Genomic DNA, 18,968 nt, shown 5'->3' with positions numbered 1-18,968 from the left:
TCAAAACCGGATTATGAACATGCTTTGCCATAGAGAAACAAACACACGATAGCGTTGGATTATAAACATGCTTTGCCACAAAAACAGACAAAAACGTGGGGTAAATCCAGCTATTATGAAGTTATTATTTTGCGGTCACTCCGTCTGTTTTATAACCCAGAAGGATGTACTTGGTATCAAATGATAGCTCTGTGCCTCCTCTTTCATCTGACATGCGTGGCATATCTATGCGATCACGGGTCCGCGAGTAATTCAAAGGAGAGTAATGAGTGTGCAGCGTTGGTTTGTGTACATGACGTTATTATTTTACAGTCACTTCATCTGGTTTTATAAGCCAGGAGGATCGATAAACATGGTACCAATGGATAGCCCTGTGCCCCCTCTTTCATCTGATATGCTTACCATATCGATGCGATCACGGGTTCGCGAGTATTTCAAACGAGAGCAATCGGTGCGCAGGTGAACGCAGAGAAGTAGACTGTAAATATGATGCAATTTGATTTAATTTCATGATTTTTTTTTCATACTTCATCGTACAGACAAGTACGTAGTCTCGTTGGAAAGCCCCACTTATGCTCTGTCGCGCAATAAATGTTTCATCTCGCTGCGATGAACAGTTCTGGAGCAATGTAACAAAGAAGAAGGGGTGTGTTTTTTGACGCACTTTGCGTCAATCGGGTTCTGAAAAAAATTAACGTGTATGCTTGGTCCTTACTGCATCGCAATTAACATGTTATGGCTGACAGCCCTAATACAAACATAGAAACGTTAACCATCTCCTTGCTTAACTAGTTGTAACAGTCGCTAGCTAGCTGAAGTTTACTTTCGTAGATGTAGCAAACCATGTTCAATCTTTCTGCCAATTAACATTAGCCTACTATAACTTCATTGAGTAGCCTAGGCTAAATGCCAAACTCCGATGTTGATCCGTCATCATTGCACCCTCGATTGACGTTTACCACAGTAGCCAAAATATGTGCGGATTCTTTGAACTCTTTTGAACACAGATCCGCTGTTTATAAGGCCATACCATAGGGCCTACAGATGTACTGTTTGTACAACAACAGGACAGGAGCACGTAAAATACATCATTCAATCTTTATGGACGAAAATCTCACTTGTCCCACCGGCAAACGCGCTAAGACCAGGTCGGGGGCCCTCTAGCGGCTCGGGGCTCCAAGCAGTTGCTTGGTTTGCCTGTTGACAAGGTGCGCCTCTGAGTCTATGTCGCGATTTGCGATAGGCCCATAGGCCTAGAGAAAAGACAGCTATGGTCACCTAACAATAAGGATTTGCTTACACTGCTGTTTGGTTGTCCCAAACTTTGAGATGATCCATAGCCTACTCTAGCATCAACTGAATCTTATCAATGAAACCCGAACTACGATGTTCCAAACAGAGTGACTACACTGTAAAAATTATAAGATCCTGAAGGAACTTTTAGGGGCTCTTCAATTTGAAACTGTGGGGGAACCTCAAAAGGTTGCTTGAGGAACCTTTTGAAGTTCATTACAGAACCTTCATTATTATTAACCTTTATTATTATTATTATTATTATTATTATTATTATTATTATTATTAGAATGTATTAACCTTTATTGTTATTATTCGTTTTATTATTATAATGTGGGATAAATGTACATGAAACAACAGATGTATTTAAGCAAGAATTTAATCAAAAGTGTCAAAGCATGTCAATGGCAAAATATTAGGAATACTGTACATGAAAGGATGGACAGATAGATAGATACATACATAAATAAATATATAAATAAACAAATAATACACAGGCTACATAGATGAAGGCATGAATGAAAACATCTATTAAACAATGCTATTAACAACAGCACAATTTTAACTTCCTGATCTAAATGAAATAGTCAATAAATGATTGATTGAACTACAGTATTTAATTTAGAGTATGAAATTTGACATCCAAAATACGGCAATGGGGATTTTTTCTTTTGTCTTAATATCACACATAGACTGTAAAACAACAATGTCTTGTTCACGGCCTTCGGGTATTCCATATTGAAAATTAAATAAACTGTTAGCAATGCTCCAATGCCCATCAACACATCTTCTGGTGTTACGACGTCTTGTCCGTCCATGCAAAGTGTAATGGTGGTGTCTTCCTCGAAGGGGTTGCCTCATGCATAGGGTAGGTGCGGGTGTCTTTGATATCTGAAAAGTGCAGAATAACAGTATTTAGAATGGTGATTGGTGATATTCAAGCCCATTGGCAGGGGAAGTTTCTAACAGTGTCAAATGACTGGTACTCTTACCTATCCACAACGTATGAGCCTGTCAGGATTGTCCCCAAACAGATATGGCCGCTCTGCTGCACAGAGTCCTGAATTTGAACAATACACTGAATAAGTCTTATAGCAGTAATAACATACTTGTAATTCATACAGTTTTATAGCAGTAATGACATGAAGTGTAAATAAAACTTCTTAATACCTTTGTATTGTTGTTTCCTCACAGGCCTGATTTAGTGCAGATTGGTACTTAGGTCAATGTTATGCAGGAGCTGAATTTCAGAGAAAACCTTTAAAAAGATGAGAACAAATGACATGTTTGCTTGGCAGAAGAACATCTAAAAAAATAATTTGCAGTGAACTAAATGCCAAATGTTAACTCACAGTTCAAATGTGGTGTAAAGCTGGGTATTCGGTAAGGATTTCCTGTGTGGACTGGCGTTGAATAAATGCCACTCTGTCACTGATTGTACTCCTCATTCTGTTTTCAATCGTATTTAGATCAGGGTTTACTTTTCAACACTCCTCCTTCATTTTTGTGTCATTGTGCTGTAAGTGTTACATTCAATTTAAAGTAAAGGTTAATTTGGTTAAAGAAATGTAATAAGTAGTAATATATGGTGTTTACTCATCATCTGAAAACTTACATTGGATTTGGATCAGCTTTCATCACCGAGAACATCTACAATCTGTCAGTGTAAAAAGATCATCAGTGAACATATGTACACACACACACATGCACACACACGCACACACACACACACACACACACACACACACACACACACACCATACCTGAACTACAGTGTTTGCATCCTGGGTAGCAGGCATCTGTGTGAATAGAAAAAAAAATAAAAATAAGTGCGGTTTCCCTCACATTGGATTGAGTTTTGTCCTGGAATCAAAGTAAACATCAATAAAGATCACAGTGAAGTGTAATTCTGAAAGCTTCTGCTTGAGATACAGATGCATTGAGTGATGAATTTTGTCTTTTCCCATGCTTTGCTCGATGGTATCCAATTTAAGGAAGGCTCGGTGGGATTCTCTCCTTCTTGATTTGTTTTTAGCATTCCCACCCACTATAATATGAAAGGTTATATACAACAACCTGAAGAGACTACAACAACCTGAATACCCCTGACAGGAATATCCCATCCGATTATCCCTATTTGTTAGGTGCACTAAAAAAGGACCCTCACTACAGCCACTATAGGCCTATGTAGGAGCCATTTTGAGTTTATGTTCATTTAAATTAGTGTGCTATTGGAGCACTGGTATATTTGTTAGATTTGGGGTCCTTTATTTTGTAGGTACTTTTAGTTTGACAGGAGGTGAGAAGGTTTTGAAGTTAAAGATGGCCGCCTCTCACCTTTGACCCCAAAAAACCTAGAACAAAGAACAAGCTGTTGGAATGTATTGAGAATACTGTTATTATGACCGCCGCGCAGCGAAGCGGCGGTCATATAGGTTTAGTCAGATTTTTTTTTTTTTTTTTTTTTTTTCTTTTTCGCATGTCCAAATTTCTGTCAATGATTCCCGGGACACTGAAAGACCGGGGTAGACGAAACTTGGTGGGCATGTAACCCCATATGGATAGCATGGAACCATCGTTTTTCGTTTTGATCTGTAGCCCCCCCGCTGGACTGCACCCCCCGAAAGGAGGGTAGGGCAGACACAGTTTTCTGTGAATATCTCGAGAACCGTAAGGTTTAGGAGGACCATTTTTTTTTGTATGTTGATCTCAAGGGGCCATGTCAACCCATTCCATAACCACTCATTTCATGTATAGCGCCACCTAGTTAAACACAAAAAAGTAAAAATGAGGTGTTGTAATCGCAGGTATCTGTGACCTAACATAGTCAAAACTGCACGAAATTGGAAGTGTTGGATCATTATGACACCCTCTGAATGCACGCCAAGTTTCGTGGAATTCCGTTCATGGGGGGCCACACAATAAATTCATTTATGTTACTATACACCAACTGGCCTGTAGGTGGCCGGAGACAGTTTTCTGTGAATATCTCGAGAACCGTAGGGCCTAGGAGGTCCACCTTTTTTTTGTATGTTGATCTCAAGGGGCCATGTCAACCCATCCCATTACCACTTATTTCATGTATAGCGCCACCTAGTTAAAAATTAAAAAGCAAAAAATTAGGTGTTTTCATCACAATATCTCTGGCTGACATGGTCAAAACTGCACGAAATTGAAAGTGTAGGATCATTATGACACCCTCCGAATGCATGCCAAGTTTTGTGTACTTTCGTTCATGGGGGGCCTTACAATAAAACAATTTATGTGTACATTTAGTGACGTACACCAACAAGGATTCCCGGGACACTGAAAGACCGGGGTACACAAAACTTGGTGGGCATGTACCCCCACATGGATAGCATGGAACTGTCATTTTTCGTTTTGATCTGTAGCCCCCCCGCTGGACTGGACCCCCCGAAAGGAGGGTAGGCCAGACACAGTTCTCTGTGAATATCTTGAGAACTGTAGGGCCTAGGATGACCATTTTTTCCGTATATTTGCCTCCAGGGGTCATGTTAGCCCAGTTCATGTGCACACATGTGCACAAACAGATACACACACACACACACATTCACAGTAATCATGACACATACTCACACAGTAGACATATGTACGCTTCCATGCACAGGCACATACGCAGGCACGCACACACACACACACACACACACACACACCCACACACATAACATAAACATAACACAAACAATCAAGAATTTCTCATAATTATGAACAGGCAAGATGGAGGTGGGGTTGTATAAAATGAATTTTACATGTGAAATCTATGAACTAATCATGTTTTGGTACTTGTTGTCTAGCAGATACCAGTGAGAATTGAGTGTGGATAATTAAATTTAGTGAGACAGTTAGAATCATATAGGCCTTTCAGCGTGATTTCTTTTTGTGGAAAAAATGTGCTGGACTGGGCGGCGGTCATATTTTGTACCGCTCTGCGGTACATCTAGTTTACAATCGCTATAGGATCGCTATTGGATTACTATTGAATACCTTTTGGACATTATTTTTGATCTTAAGTTGTGCCTTTTTCAACCATCATTTTTCAACCACTTACCAATCGTTTGTTGGATTACTGGAGTCCATGCTTTGTCTGCTACTACCAACCTGCTTGCCTGCCTATCTGCCTGCTACTACCAACCTCCTTACCTGCCTGCTGCCTGCCTTGCCCTGCTTACCTGCCCTGTTTACCTACCTGCTTGAATCCCATCTCATCCACCTGTATTAAGGTACAATTTAAGTTTCTCAGTTTGGATAGCTTGTCAAAGAAGCAAAGCAATACATCCCAGCTAAGAGTGGCCCGCCACTACATAGGGTAAAGAACTTTGCAATCGCTTACGCTGCTTCACAATTGAATTGTTTGGAACCTGTGGAATCCTTTGTTTGACTGAAACGTAAAGTTTTTTTTTGATGCTTTGGAGTTGACAAAATTTTGGATCTTTTGAGAGTTTACCTTTTCAAGTTCACTATTGGAGTGAATTATTGTTACTGGATTTGCTACTGGAGCGGACCATGATTTTTGTTCATGCATATGTAAATGAAGCCATGAGAATGAACTGAGTTGAAAACAACTGTGCTGTGTTTAATTTTTTGAAAAGGAAAAATATATTTTTTTTGTTTTGTTTATTAAGCTTAAATATGGCTGATGACAAACTTAAAGAGCTTTGCGCAACACGCAGAGGAAAACTTGGTGTGTGTACACGTAGAATGAATGAATTAAAGGAATTACTAAAAGGTGGAAATGTTGAAGCCGTTGACACAGGCCTTGAACAGCTCCATGTGGCATTGGACGAATTTAAAGATGTGCACCAATCTGTGCAAGTGCTGTATGAGGAAGAGGAAAATAAAAGTGACAATGATGATTGGTACCAACCAAAGATGCAAACCTTTGAAAATTTTTTGAATGAGGTAGAAATGTGGAAGAGTGCTCAAAGCCATGAACCCCAAACTGTGGTGTCTCCTCTGGACAGTGTATCCAATGTGGCAGCACGTGCCAGTAAAGCAGGACCCTCACGATCTGGTGCCAGTGCTGCCTCTAAAGCCTGAAGCAGAAAAGGCAGCTCTACTGCAACGTACTGAAGGACTGGAGAAAAAAACATGCCTTGGAAATGGAAAGAATTGAAGTGCAAAATGCAATAGAAAGAGTTGAACTTGAAACAGAGTTGGCTGCAGCTAATGCAAAGGTGCGAGTGTTGCAGAGCATTGATGCTGAATCTATGAACTCTAAACTCATGTCGATAGAACTTTCAGAATCACCAGGAGATGGCATGAATGCGTATCTGAAGAGCAATTATGACAGAATTGAGGAACCTCTTCATCCAGAACCCTCACCAGCGGAATATGCCAGAATTTCGCCTGTTCCCAAAACACCATTGCAAAAGGTTTTAACACAGGATACTAGGCCGCGGAGGCCACAAAGGCCTGTTCAGACCTTACAATTGAATCGAACCAGTCAAGCAACTACAGGAACTTCCTTTCCACATGCGCCTGTAAGCTCAGATACTAGCAACCTGGGTGTTGTTGCTGATCTTATTGCACAGCAACAGAAAATGACTTTACTTCCAACTAGGCACCTAACCATGTTTAACGGTGAACCTCTGAACTTCAGACCATTTATGCAGGCATTCGAACACTGTATTGAGAACAACACCAGCAGTAGCCAAGACAGACTGTATTACCTTGAACAATACACCTCTGGCCAACCTAAGGAACTGGTCAGAAGTTGCCTTCATATGGATGCAGACAGAGGGTATGCAGAGGCAAAATGGCTTTTGGAACTTCATTTTGGAGATTAATTTAAAATCACTAATGCTTATATGGATAAAGCCTTAAATTGGAACAATTTCCCATCAGACAATGGCGAAGCTCTGCACAGTTATGCTCTTTTCCTACGTGGATGCTGTAATGTAATGCGTACCTTAAGGTACATGGATGAACTGAACCTTCCATTAAACCTGAGGCTTCTAATCTCCAAGGTGCCTTACAAAGTAAAAGAAAAATGGAGATCACACGCCTTTGACATCAGGGAACGAACAGGAGCAAGAGCCACATTTGCCGATCTTGTCCTCTTCCTGGAAAGGCAGGCCAGGATTCTACAAGACCCGGTCTTTGGTAACCTTCAAGACAGCTCCTCAAACAGAAGATCACCAAAAGCAGCCGCTAACAGTAGCAAGCCAATGAGTTCCATGCAGAAGAGCAGAGGGAGCAGTTTCGCCACAACAGTGGCAATTGTGCCAAAGGGCAGCACAGAGAGCACAATGCAAGTGTCCAATGTGCCCAAAAACAGTTCATCAAAACTCTGTCCAGTCTGTAATGGTGAGCATGAGATTGCGTCATGTCAAGAGCTGATGAAGAAGTCTCAGAATGGACAAGTTGAGCTGCTAAAGATGAAAGGTGTTTGCTTTGGTTGTCTTGCTAAAGGACACATGAGTCGGACTTGCAAAAACAGACAAACCTGCTCAGTTTGTTCAAAGTTGCATCCCACTATCTTGCACATACCTCAAAATGTAATGAAAGAGCTGAGTAATGCAGGTCCTTCAGACAAAAGGGCAGTGAGCAGCGGGTTGGTTTCACTGAAAACAGAGGGACTTGACTGTAGTGACAAACATTGTACACTTGCAATAATACCAGTTCAAGTGAAATTAAATAATTCAAATCATGTAGTCCAGACATACGCTTTCCTTGACCCAGGGAGTTCCGCAACATTTTGCACAGAACAACTTAGGAGGAACCTGAATGCAAATGGAAAGCATCAGCAAATACTTCTGCGCACTATGGGGCAAAAGAAACCTGGTAGTCAAGGGCCTGGAAGTGTGTAGCCTGGAAGGAAAGGAATTCATAAAATTACCTGAAGTTTACACTCAGCAGGAAATTCCAGTCAACAAGGAACACATTCCTAGATGAGAAGATATTCGAAAATGGCCTTACCTTCAAGATGTTGATATACCCAACATATAAATGCACCCAAATTGATGGAACCTTGGAGAATTATCAATAGCCAGGGTAATGGACCCTTTGCTGTTAAAACACTGCTAGGTTGGGTGGTGAATGGACTTCTCCACACTGAGGATGCATGCATCAACAAGCAAGGTCAGAAATATATTCATGCACATCGGATTTCTGTTGATAACCTGAGTGAACTTTTGATTCAGCAATACGACCATGATTTCCCAGAAAATAGTTTTGAGGAAAAGAAACAAATGTCAGTGGAAGACCACAAATTCATGCAGATAATGGACAGCTCTGTTGAAATAGTGGCTGGACATTATCAATTGCCTTTGCCATTCAAGAAGGATGATCCTATGATGCCAAACAACCATCACATGGCAGAGCAACGGGCCTTGTCTTTAAAAAGAAAGCTTCAAAGGAATGATGACTTTCACAAGGAGTACAGGGCATTTATGGAAATGGTCCTATCAAGTGGACATGCTGAACTTGTACCCCAAGACCAGTTGATACAGGAAAATGGTAAGGTGTGGTACATTCCACACCATGGTGTGTTTCATCCAAAGAAGGGGAGCTTGCGTGTGGTATTTGACTGCTCTGCAGCTTATCAGGGGGCCTCACTGAACACCGAACTCATTCAAGGTCCCAATCTTACGAACACCTTAATCGGGGTCTTAGTCCGTTTTCGTCTTGGCAACATTGCCATCAACGGCTGAAGGGGAAAAAATGTACCATCAAGTAAAGGTCCCATCTCATCATGTGAACTTCCTGCGCTTCCTTTGGTGGCCAGATGGGGACGTCAGTCAACCACTGAAAGAGTACAGGATGGTCGTACATCTTTTTGGTGCAACGTCATCAGCTAGCTGTGCAAGTTATGCTTTGAAGAGGACAGCTGAGGATAACAAAGGGTGCTTCTCAGCTGATGCAACTAGCACAGTCAAGAACAACTTCTATGTGGACGATTTGTTGAAGGCTGTGGACACAGAGGGCCATGCTATTAGACTTTGTAAGGAGCTAAAGTTACTCTGTGCAACTGGAGGCTTTAAGTTGAACAAATGGATTAGTAACAACAGAGCTGTTTTGGTCTCTATTCCAGAGCCTGAGAGGGCCAAAGACATAAAGAATCTTGACCTTGACATAGAAGACTTGCCAGTTGAAAGAGCTCTGGGTGTGCAATGGTGTGTTGAGGAAGACACTTTCACATTCCAGGTGACCATAAAGGAGCATCCATGCACCAGACGTGGGATTCTGTCCATGGTCAGTTCTATATATGATCCACTTGGATTCCTTGCACCTCTCACCTTTCCGGCAAAACACATCTTGCAAGAGTTATGCAAGCAGAACATTGGATGGGATGAAGAATTGCCAGAGGTGGCAATGGTGGCAAGATCTTCCAAGTGTGAGGGAGTTCAAGGTCAACCGATGTCTTGTACCAGACAACTTTGGAGATGTCAAAACAGCACAGATGCACCACTTCTGTGATGCGAGTGACCTCGGGTATGGCACAGTTACCTACCTTAGACTGACCAGCAGCAACAAGGTCCACGTCACCTTTATAACGGGAAAGGCCCGAGTTGCTCCCTTAAAACTGATGACCACACCACGGATGGAGCTCACTGCTGCAGTTCTGGCCGTACGCATGGATAAGATGCTATCTGAGGAGTTGCATATGGAATTGGAAATGTCTCTGTTTTGGACAGATAGCATGACTGTTCTGAGGTACATCCGGAATGAAAGCAGAAGATTCCTAACCTTTGTGGCAAACCGTGTTAATGTCATCAGAAGTGCGTCAGATGTCTCCCAATGGAAGTACATAGGCACGAAACTCAATCCCGCTGATTACGCCTCCCGGGGGCTTCATGTCAACACCTTCTTGAAAAGAACAACATGGATCAGTGGCCCAGACTTTCTGAAGGAACCATGTCATTGCTGGCCAGAGCTTCCATCTGAACCCATCCTCTCTCAAGATGACCCTGAATTAAGAAAAGGAGTTATCACTGTCAATGTTGCTGTGAAGGAAAACTGTGACGCTACTACTTACCTCATGAATTATTTCTCGACATGGATGAGGCTCAAGAAAGCTTTGGCATGGTTCCTGAGGTTCAAGTCTGTTCTGCTGGAATTGTCTAAGAATGGCAAGAAAGATTTAAACAGATATATCATGACCACAAGGAAAGGAAAGCATGAAAAGACCGGTCCATATGTCCTATCAATCAGTGATATAGAGAATGCTGAAGTCACAATCTTACAGTTTTGCCAAAGGCAGGGATTCCCACAAGAAATAGCCTGTTTGCAGAAAGGGATGAAAAGTGTAAGCAGAAACAGCACCATCTACAGGTTAGATCCTCTTCTGGCCAATGGCATCTTGAGGGTTGGTGGGCGTCTGAGTAAAATGGCAATGCCCACTGAGCAGAAACACCCTGCTATCCTCCCTAAAGACCATCACGTTTCCAAACTCTTACTTCAGCACATCCATCAAGAAGTTGGACACAGTAGAAGAAACTTCATGCTCTCCAAACTCAGAGAAAGATATTGGATTCCTTGTGCCAACTCTCTGGCCAGAAAGGTAGTTTATGAATGCACCGTGTGCAGAAGAGTCAAGTTGAATGCAGGTGAACAGAAAATGGCGGACTTGCCAGTTGACCGGTTGACCCCTGACCTTCCGCCCTTCACGCATGTAGGGGTTGATTATTTTGGGCCACTAGAGGTAAAACGAGGCCGCAGCATTGTAAAACGTTACGGTGTGATTTTCACATGTCTTACCAGCCGTGCTGTACACTTGGAGGTTGCACATTCACTTGATACTGACTCTTGCATTCATGCATTCAGACATTTCATTGCCAGAAGGGGAGCAGTGTCTGAGTTGCGGTCAGATAATGGAACGAACTTTGTTGCAACTGAAAAGGAACTAAAGGAGTCTTTGAAATCTTGGAACATGCAACAAATTGAAAGAGTCTTCTCCAGAAGGGGGTGAAATGGACATTTAACCCTCCCCATGGTGCCCATTATGGAGGGATATGGGAGAGGCTGATTCGCATGATCAAAACAACCTTACGGTCAGTCACCAGCCAGCAGTATCTGGATGATGAAGGCCTTCAGACAGTAATGTGTGAGGTTGAGGCCATTCTCAATAGCCGTCCACTCACAACTATTTCTGACAACCCCAATGACTTGGAGCCGTTAACGCCTAATCATATACTGCAGCTTAAGGTGCAGCCTGTTCAACCTCCAGGTTTGTTCGTGAAAGAAGATCTTTATGCCAGACGTCGCTGGAGGCAGATCCAGTACATTGCCGATTTATTTTGGAAACGCTGGGTCCGAGAGTACCTCCCTCTTCTGCAAACACGGCAAAAGTGGTTTAGTGTCAGACGCAACTTCTGTCCAGGAGACATCGTACTAGTAGCCGATGGCACGGCGCCAAGAGGATCGTGGATGTTGGCTAGAGTCACTGAAGCCTTCCCTGACTCCAAAGGCTTGGTCCGCAGTGTACGGCTTCAAACCAAAACAAGCCAGCTTGAAAGACCTGTCAGCAAGATATGCTTGCTAGTAGAAGGCCAGCAACCTAAAGCTGAGTGAGACCTGAATGAACTTGCGCACGTGCACACACAATCATACAGATGCATACACTGAATCTTTGCACTCAGTTATTCTTGTGAATAATATATACTGAGTTTAAGTGGATAATATATGGCTCCTTGGAAAATTACATTTAGTTAGTTATAGCTTGCTTCCTGCAGTAGCTATAAGGGGCCGGCTATGTAGGAGCCATTTTGAGTTTATGTTCATTTAAATTAGTGTGCTATTGGAGCACTGGTATATTTGTTAGATTTGGGGTCCTTTATTTTGTAGGTACTTTTAGTTTGACAGGAGGTGAGAAGGTTTTGAAATTAAAGATGGCCGCCTTTCACCTTTGACCCCAAAAAACCTAAAACAAAGAACAAGCTGTTGGAATGTATTGAGCATACTGTTCTTTACAATCGCTATAGGATCGCTATTGGATTACTATTGAATACCTTTTGGACATTATTTTTGATCTTAAGTTGTGCCTTTTTCAACCATCATTTTTCAACCACTTACCAATCGTTTGTTGGATTACTGGAGTCCATGCTTTGTCTGCTACTACCAACCTGCTTGCCTGCCTGCTTGCCTGCCTATCTGCCTGCTACTACCAACCTCCTTACCTGCCTGCTGCCTGCCTTGCCCTGCTTACCTGCCCTGTTTACCTACCTGCTTGAATCCCATCTCATCCACCTGTATTAAGGTACAATTTAAGTTTCTCAGTTTGGATAGCTTGTCAAAGAAGCAAAGCAATACATCCCAGCTAAGAGTGGCCCGCCACTACAGCCTACCTGTATGTTTATGACTTATTAATAATCTACTTACATGCATATCCTGGTCCTGTGCGATCCCTGAGGAAAGGGTGCTTAGATACAGCAGCAGCACAAATGTCATGATACTGGATACCTTTGAAATTAAACATAGAGATGGAGTAGCCTATATTTTAAATGACTGGTTGTTGAAGAACACTAAGTAAAGCTGTACCTCATGCTATATACACTTACCACATAGAAATTGAATCAAATAGCATCTAGGACCTGTAGCCTATAATCTGTGTGCAGCAGTATGAACGTCAGGACTTCCTCCATTCCTCCTATAGGATGCAATGCCTAATCTCACTGCCCTCAGCATAACGGCTGAACAGTGCGCCTTTTACTGTTAAACACCTGAATGTAACGTTGTGTTTTTAAGCGCCAGAGCTTATCATGTCGTGACAAAGTTTACACCAATCATTTTCTTCTATAGTATCCTTATGTTGAGATGTCCATTCTCTTTGCCCTAAACATAGGCTATCACTTGTGCGCGAAGCATGTTTCAATTAAGACAGTACACAAGCTATTTTTATTGTTGTAATATTGAATGATTTTCATGAATAAAGCGTTGAAAAATTGTATGCACAGTGCGTACAGGATTACAGCTGGCGGCACCACTGTGTGTGTGTGCGTGTGTGTGTGTTTATACTGTAGGTCTATGTGTGTTTGCGTGTGTGTGTGTGCGTGCATGCGTGTATGTGTAGGCCTACATGTGTTTATGTGTGTGTGCACGCGTGTGAGTGTGTGCATGCTTGTAAGTCATACTGTACCTGTAAACCCTCCTGTTTTTCCGAGTTTCTCACATATTTTAACTTTCTTCCCGTTTTAATATTTTCCCCTAAATCTCCCGCTATCCGTTAGCCCTACCGTTCATCGGACCGGTGTTCCAGTTTAGATGGTGAGCAGTTTAACTGGTGATGTTTGCATAAAATCAATGAATATTCAGCAAGACCCTGCCTACTTTTTAATCTGCTCTGCCTCCGATAGTGCAGGTTTAGGCTACATTTTCACGAAGTGTTTGCAAGTGAGACAATATAACGGATATCGCTGAAAACATCACCAGTGTATGTCTAATACATGTCCGTTTAAGCATTATCCACAAATATGACACATACTGAATGAATGGAAAAAATAAAACTAGCGATCTAGCTGGGATTCGAACCACGCATGGACAAGAAAGAGGATCGGATTAGCTTCTATATCGTCTATACCAGTGGTTTTCAAAGTGGGGGCCGGGGCCGCGAGGGGGTGCCAGGGGGGCCTCAGCAAGTTGGAAGGAAAAATAAATGCAACAAATAAATACATTTGAAAAATGTAAAATATACCTTTTACTATGAGGGTTGTTATACAATGCCATTATAATAATGTGAGGCATATCTGAACATTATATTTCCCATGATGATGACTGGGAATAATAGTAGAGTGATAGCTCTCATAAAACAGAAAGCCCCAAATACAATTTTTACACACTGTATGCTCCATAGCGAAGTGCTTGTGGCTAAAATAATTATTAGGAATAGCTTAATGTATTTTTACATTTGCCGTAGTATTGTCGATGGGTTTAATAACACATCAAGGGGGTCCTTGGCCAGAACCTAGTGGTATTTGGGGGGCCTTGTCGTGAAAAAGTTTGGGAACCCCTGGTCTATACCACTACACTACGAGCCGTTGAAATTGATGCAGGATTTGTATGTATATATTGCACTTTTAGTCAAAGTTAACACAGGTTAACATATGTGAGAAATATACGCCCATTTAACTGGTGCTATCACAATTTAACATGGGCATACGCAAGCCTCAAAACAACAAAGTAGGTTCATCTTTGCCTCACATACCAACTGATGTACAACAAACTGACATGTCCCCACTAACACTTTATTCCGTTTTGGGGGTTAATACTATAAAACACAGTCATGTGCAAAAGTTATCAGAACGTATTGTTATCTTAGTCTCTGTGAAGTTATGCAGTGAGCTGTGATTTGAAGTGATCATATGAAAAAAAAAAATTTCTGAGTTAGTTTGACGACAGAAAATGGTCATCATGGTAGCATATTTATGGATTACAAAACTTTGATGTAGCTACCGAGAGAGTTTGATGACAGATGATGCTGTTTCAGATTCCCACATAGCCTCAATTAGAAAATAGTTTAACCTACTGCTCGTTCAGCAGCCTGTTGCGAAACATTCACATAGCCTACATGTGTTTGCTATAATAAATATCTTGATCGATTGACAAATAAGCTGTCACAAGACAACATAGGCGTACCCATTCATTTAATGGGAACACCATGCTATCATAGAGATGCAAAATAACCAGTGGTGCAACTGGTTAGCAGGGAGGCCTACTGCTAGCTTGCCATTTTAGTGAGCAGTTCGAGGCCCACACGTGATCATTATTTTTGCGCATTATAATCACGATGTATGATCTGACCACAAAAAAAACGTCTGAAGTGGGGTCATGCATGCAGTTTGTTGTAACTGTTTTGGTATGTGAGGCAAAATTAATCTGCATTATTCAAGGCTTGCATTCGGTGTCATGTCACCAGTTAACATGGACAGGATATCAGTAGCTAGGTAGCTAGCTAGTAGACTAGCACTATAGATTAATGATGGTTGATGATGGCATTGAAGTGACTCATGTTCGAAACTCAACAAAACCTTTGTTGTTTTACTTTGACACTTTGCAGTTTGCAGAGCATTTTTTGTGGATAATGCTTAAAGGAGAATTCCGGTGTGATATTGACCTAAAGTGTGTTGAAACATGATACTGAGTGTGAACGTATGTCTCATAGCCCATCTCGGCTTGTCCCCTGCACTCCAAAATCTGGCGCTAGTTAGCCGATGCATTGAGAACTTTGAAAAAGCACTGGTAGTTTACTTACAAGACGATTTATACAGACAGTATCTTCACAAAGTTTAGCGTTTGCAGCCATCTTGAATTTAGTCACGATAAGTCGAGCGACGAGTAAGAATGAACAGGTATGATAAGGGATCAGATTCCAAAAATAATTCAGTGGAAATGCATGGATTCCAGTTTCTTCCAGTAGAAGCGGAATCCATGCATTTCCACGGAATAATTCTGATCCCTTATCATACCTGTTCATTCTTACTCGTCGCTCGACTTATCGTGACTAAATTCAAGATAGCTGCAAACGCTAAACTTTGTGAAGATACTGTCTGTATAAATCGTCTTGTAAGTAAACTACCAGTGCTTTTTCAAAGTTCTCAATGTCTTGTTTTAAATGTCAGGGCCTTCGGTAGTCTACCAATGAAGTGTGGAGATACATTGAGCCTCGTAAATGGTGTAAAACAGTGATTTATTTGCATGGCTAGCCCGATGCCGAAGCACCACCATTGAAAAAGCTGTTGGTAGCATCGGCTAACTAGCGCCAGATTTTGGAGTGCAGGGGACAAGCCGAGATGGGCTATGAGACATACGTTCACACTCGGTATCATGTTTCAACACACTTTAGGTCAATATCACACCGGAATTCTCCTTTAAGCGGACATGCATTATACATGAACCGGTGATTTCCGCGTGTTTTCGGCAAGATCTTTCTTTGTATTCTGTCTCACTGTGGGCTTGTGAAAATGTGAATCTCCCGGCACTTGAGGGGCGGAGGCAGAGCAAAGCTGTTAACAAGTAGGCAGAGTGTTGTTGAATATTCACGGATTTTATGCAAATATCACAAGTTAAACTGCTCACCATCTAAACTGGAACACCGGTCAATCTCAGTAGGCCTACTGCTGTCCAGTTGCCACCCTCTTGTCCTTCCAGTGAAACAGATGTGTTCAAAGCATCTTTTGCTTGCTTAAGTATGTTTAAGATTATTTAAGAATATTTAAGATAAAGGCGTGGTTGTTTGTAGCCTATAGGCCTACGATTTGACGCCAATCTGTAGGCCTTAGCAAAGTCACGTTAGACATAGCTTTACACCTTGTTTAGTTAGTGCAGCAGTTTTGGAGTCTGAATTCTTGCACATCAGCAGAGGGATAACTACATTTGTCTGTATTGTAGTGAACTGAGCCTAGCTGGTTCATGACTAAACTCCCATAGTGCTGTGCAGTATGTGTGTGTGTAATGTTGATGTTGGTTTTAGTGAGAGTAATTGCGTTTACCTTGTCATGTATGTGTTAGCTGGTATAGTCTTTCTTTATGTTGTACCTCATGTGTTTACCCCGTGTATTGTATGTGACTACCCTGTTTGTGTATCGTGCTTGTTTAATTGACCTCCCTTGTGTTACCTGTGTAATGACGTTCATGTGTTTTGGTGCGTAACCAATAAAACCACTCTGAGACAACTTTGCAGTTTGTTACATTGGTGTCAGAAGTGGGATGTCGACCCCTACTGGACGGGAGGAGAAAGCTGCAACTGATGCCCTGGCGATGATGAGTTTCCTGCCAAGACGTCTCTTCGACAGCGCGCTCGCCCATGGCCACCTGCTGGGCCCAGCAGACGGAGCCAGCCTGCAGCGTGACCGTGACTAAGAGACCCGTCCCCGGCCACAGGAGGAAACGAACCGGGCTGATGGCAGCATCCCGCCACTGGAACCCGCTCCACACGGGAGCGATGGAAACCGACCGGTCCCCGGTGTGACGGCGGCGGTAGAAGGGTGCCCCAGCGTAAAGTTGCCCCACTACAATGGCGAAAGGCCGCTGGTGACATACCTGGTACAGGTCCGGCTGGCAGCCGAGCTGAATGGCTGGTCGGCGGAGAGAACGGGCGTACAGGTGGCGTTGGCTCTGGAGGGGGAAGCGATATTAGAAGACCTGCCACCGGCGGACCAAGTAAGCTGGACCGCAATCGAAGCAGCTCTGCAACGACGATTCAGCCAGAAAATCAACTCGCTTCCAGACGGCGACACAAGGACGAGAGACTGGGCAAGTTCGCGGCTGACCTTCAGCTGTATGCCCGGCGGGGCTACCCAACGTACAGCCAGAGTCTACATGAAGAGATGGCACTGGAAGCGTTCGTGCGAGGCATCCACCCAGAGCGGCTAAAAGAACACCTTCGCCTGAGCGCCCCCAACTCGCTGTCCGCGGCCCTCGCGGAAGCCGAACGGGTGGAAAACATCTTCCGCACAACGGAGTCGAGGCATTGTGTACGCCAGACATCGATGGAGGAAGACGGGGAGGAACTGGCGGTGACGCGGCAGACCACGGCACAGCCACCACAACGCCGCCCACACGAGTGGAAGAGGCCGGCCAGCGGAGACGGATGCCACCGGTGTGGCGAGCCGGGACACATCGCGTGGTACTGCCCAGCCCCGGCACCCCTCACGCTCGCGCCCCAGTTACTAGAAGATGGGAGGGTGGGAGGGGCTATGGATTGCATACGGCTAGGCCGGCTCGGCCAAACCAGAGGACTGTATGTGGACTGCACGCTAGATGGGACTCGGTGTCGCGCCTTGATCGATACTGGCTCCACCATCTCGCCCCGGTCTCTTACCCGGCACGCTGGTAGCCAGACCCAGAGGCTGGGAAAAGACAAAAACGCGCATCACAACAGTTACCGGAGAGTGAGCGGAACTGTATGGACAAAAAGTGGTGTGCGTGTGCATCAACGGTGAGAAGGCGAGCCGCCGGCTTTGGTTGGCTAGCATTCAGGATGATTGCATTCTCGGCCTGGACGTGCTAGAGAAATGGGGGGCTGTGGTGGACATTTCCCGGTTCACACTACACTTGGGGACGAGCAGCGCAGTGTTGCACATGGCGGGGAAAACAGAGCATGAAGTGCGGAGAGCTGGCGCGACGAAGAACTCTCCAACTCGCTCCACACAAGCCCGCAGGAAGCGAACTCGCAAGGAGTACTTGTCATCCCAGACTCCGCCCCTCCCCACACAAGCCCGCGAAACTCAAGCCCGCGAAAACAACAGGTCTCATCCAGGTCCGCTTGCTGAGCCCGCCACTGCTCAGCTCACGCCCACCAGGGAGGAGCCAAGAGAGCGGGTTGAGCAAACACGACTCTCCGCTCAGAGAGCGCGGCCCTCTGTAGAGACAAGGCAAGCCGTAAATTAATTCTGCATTCGTAGCTGTGAGGGGCTGAGTGAAGCACAGAGTAGCCAGGTGCGGAGGCTACTAGCAGCGTACACCGACATCTTCGCCGCAAGAGATGAGGACTGCACCCGAACGAGCTTGGTCCAACACGATATCGACACCGGAAATGCCCGGCCCATCCGACTTCAGCCTCATCGCTTGCCGTTCGCCAAACGACAAGCAGCTGAAGAAAAGATCAAGGAAATGGCCGCGGCAGGAGTGATAGAGCCAAGCAGTAGTCCCTGGGCTGCGCCGGAAGAAGGATGGCTCGTCGCGGTTCTGTGTGGACTACAGGCGCCTAAACCATGTGA

Source organism: Alosa pseudoharengus, unplaced genomic scaffold (genome assembly GCF_046254945.1).
Source record: "Alosa pseudoharengus isolate Yale_2024_CS ecotype anadromous, Long Island Sound unplaced genomic scaffold, YU_APseudo_1.1 YU_APseudo_1.1_scf_6, whole genome shotgun sequence".
Taxonomy (NCBI): domain Eukaryota; kingdom Metazoa; phylum Chordata; class Actinopteri; order Clupeiformes; family Clupeidae; genus Alosa; species Alosa pseudoharengus.
Note: the sequence above shows the minus strand (reverse complement) of the source record.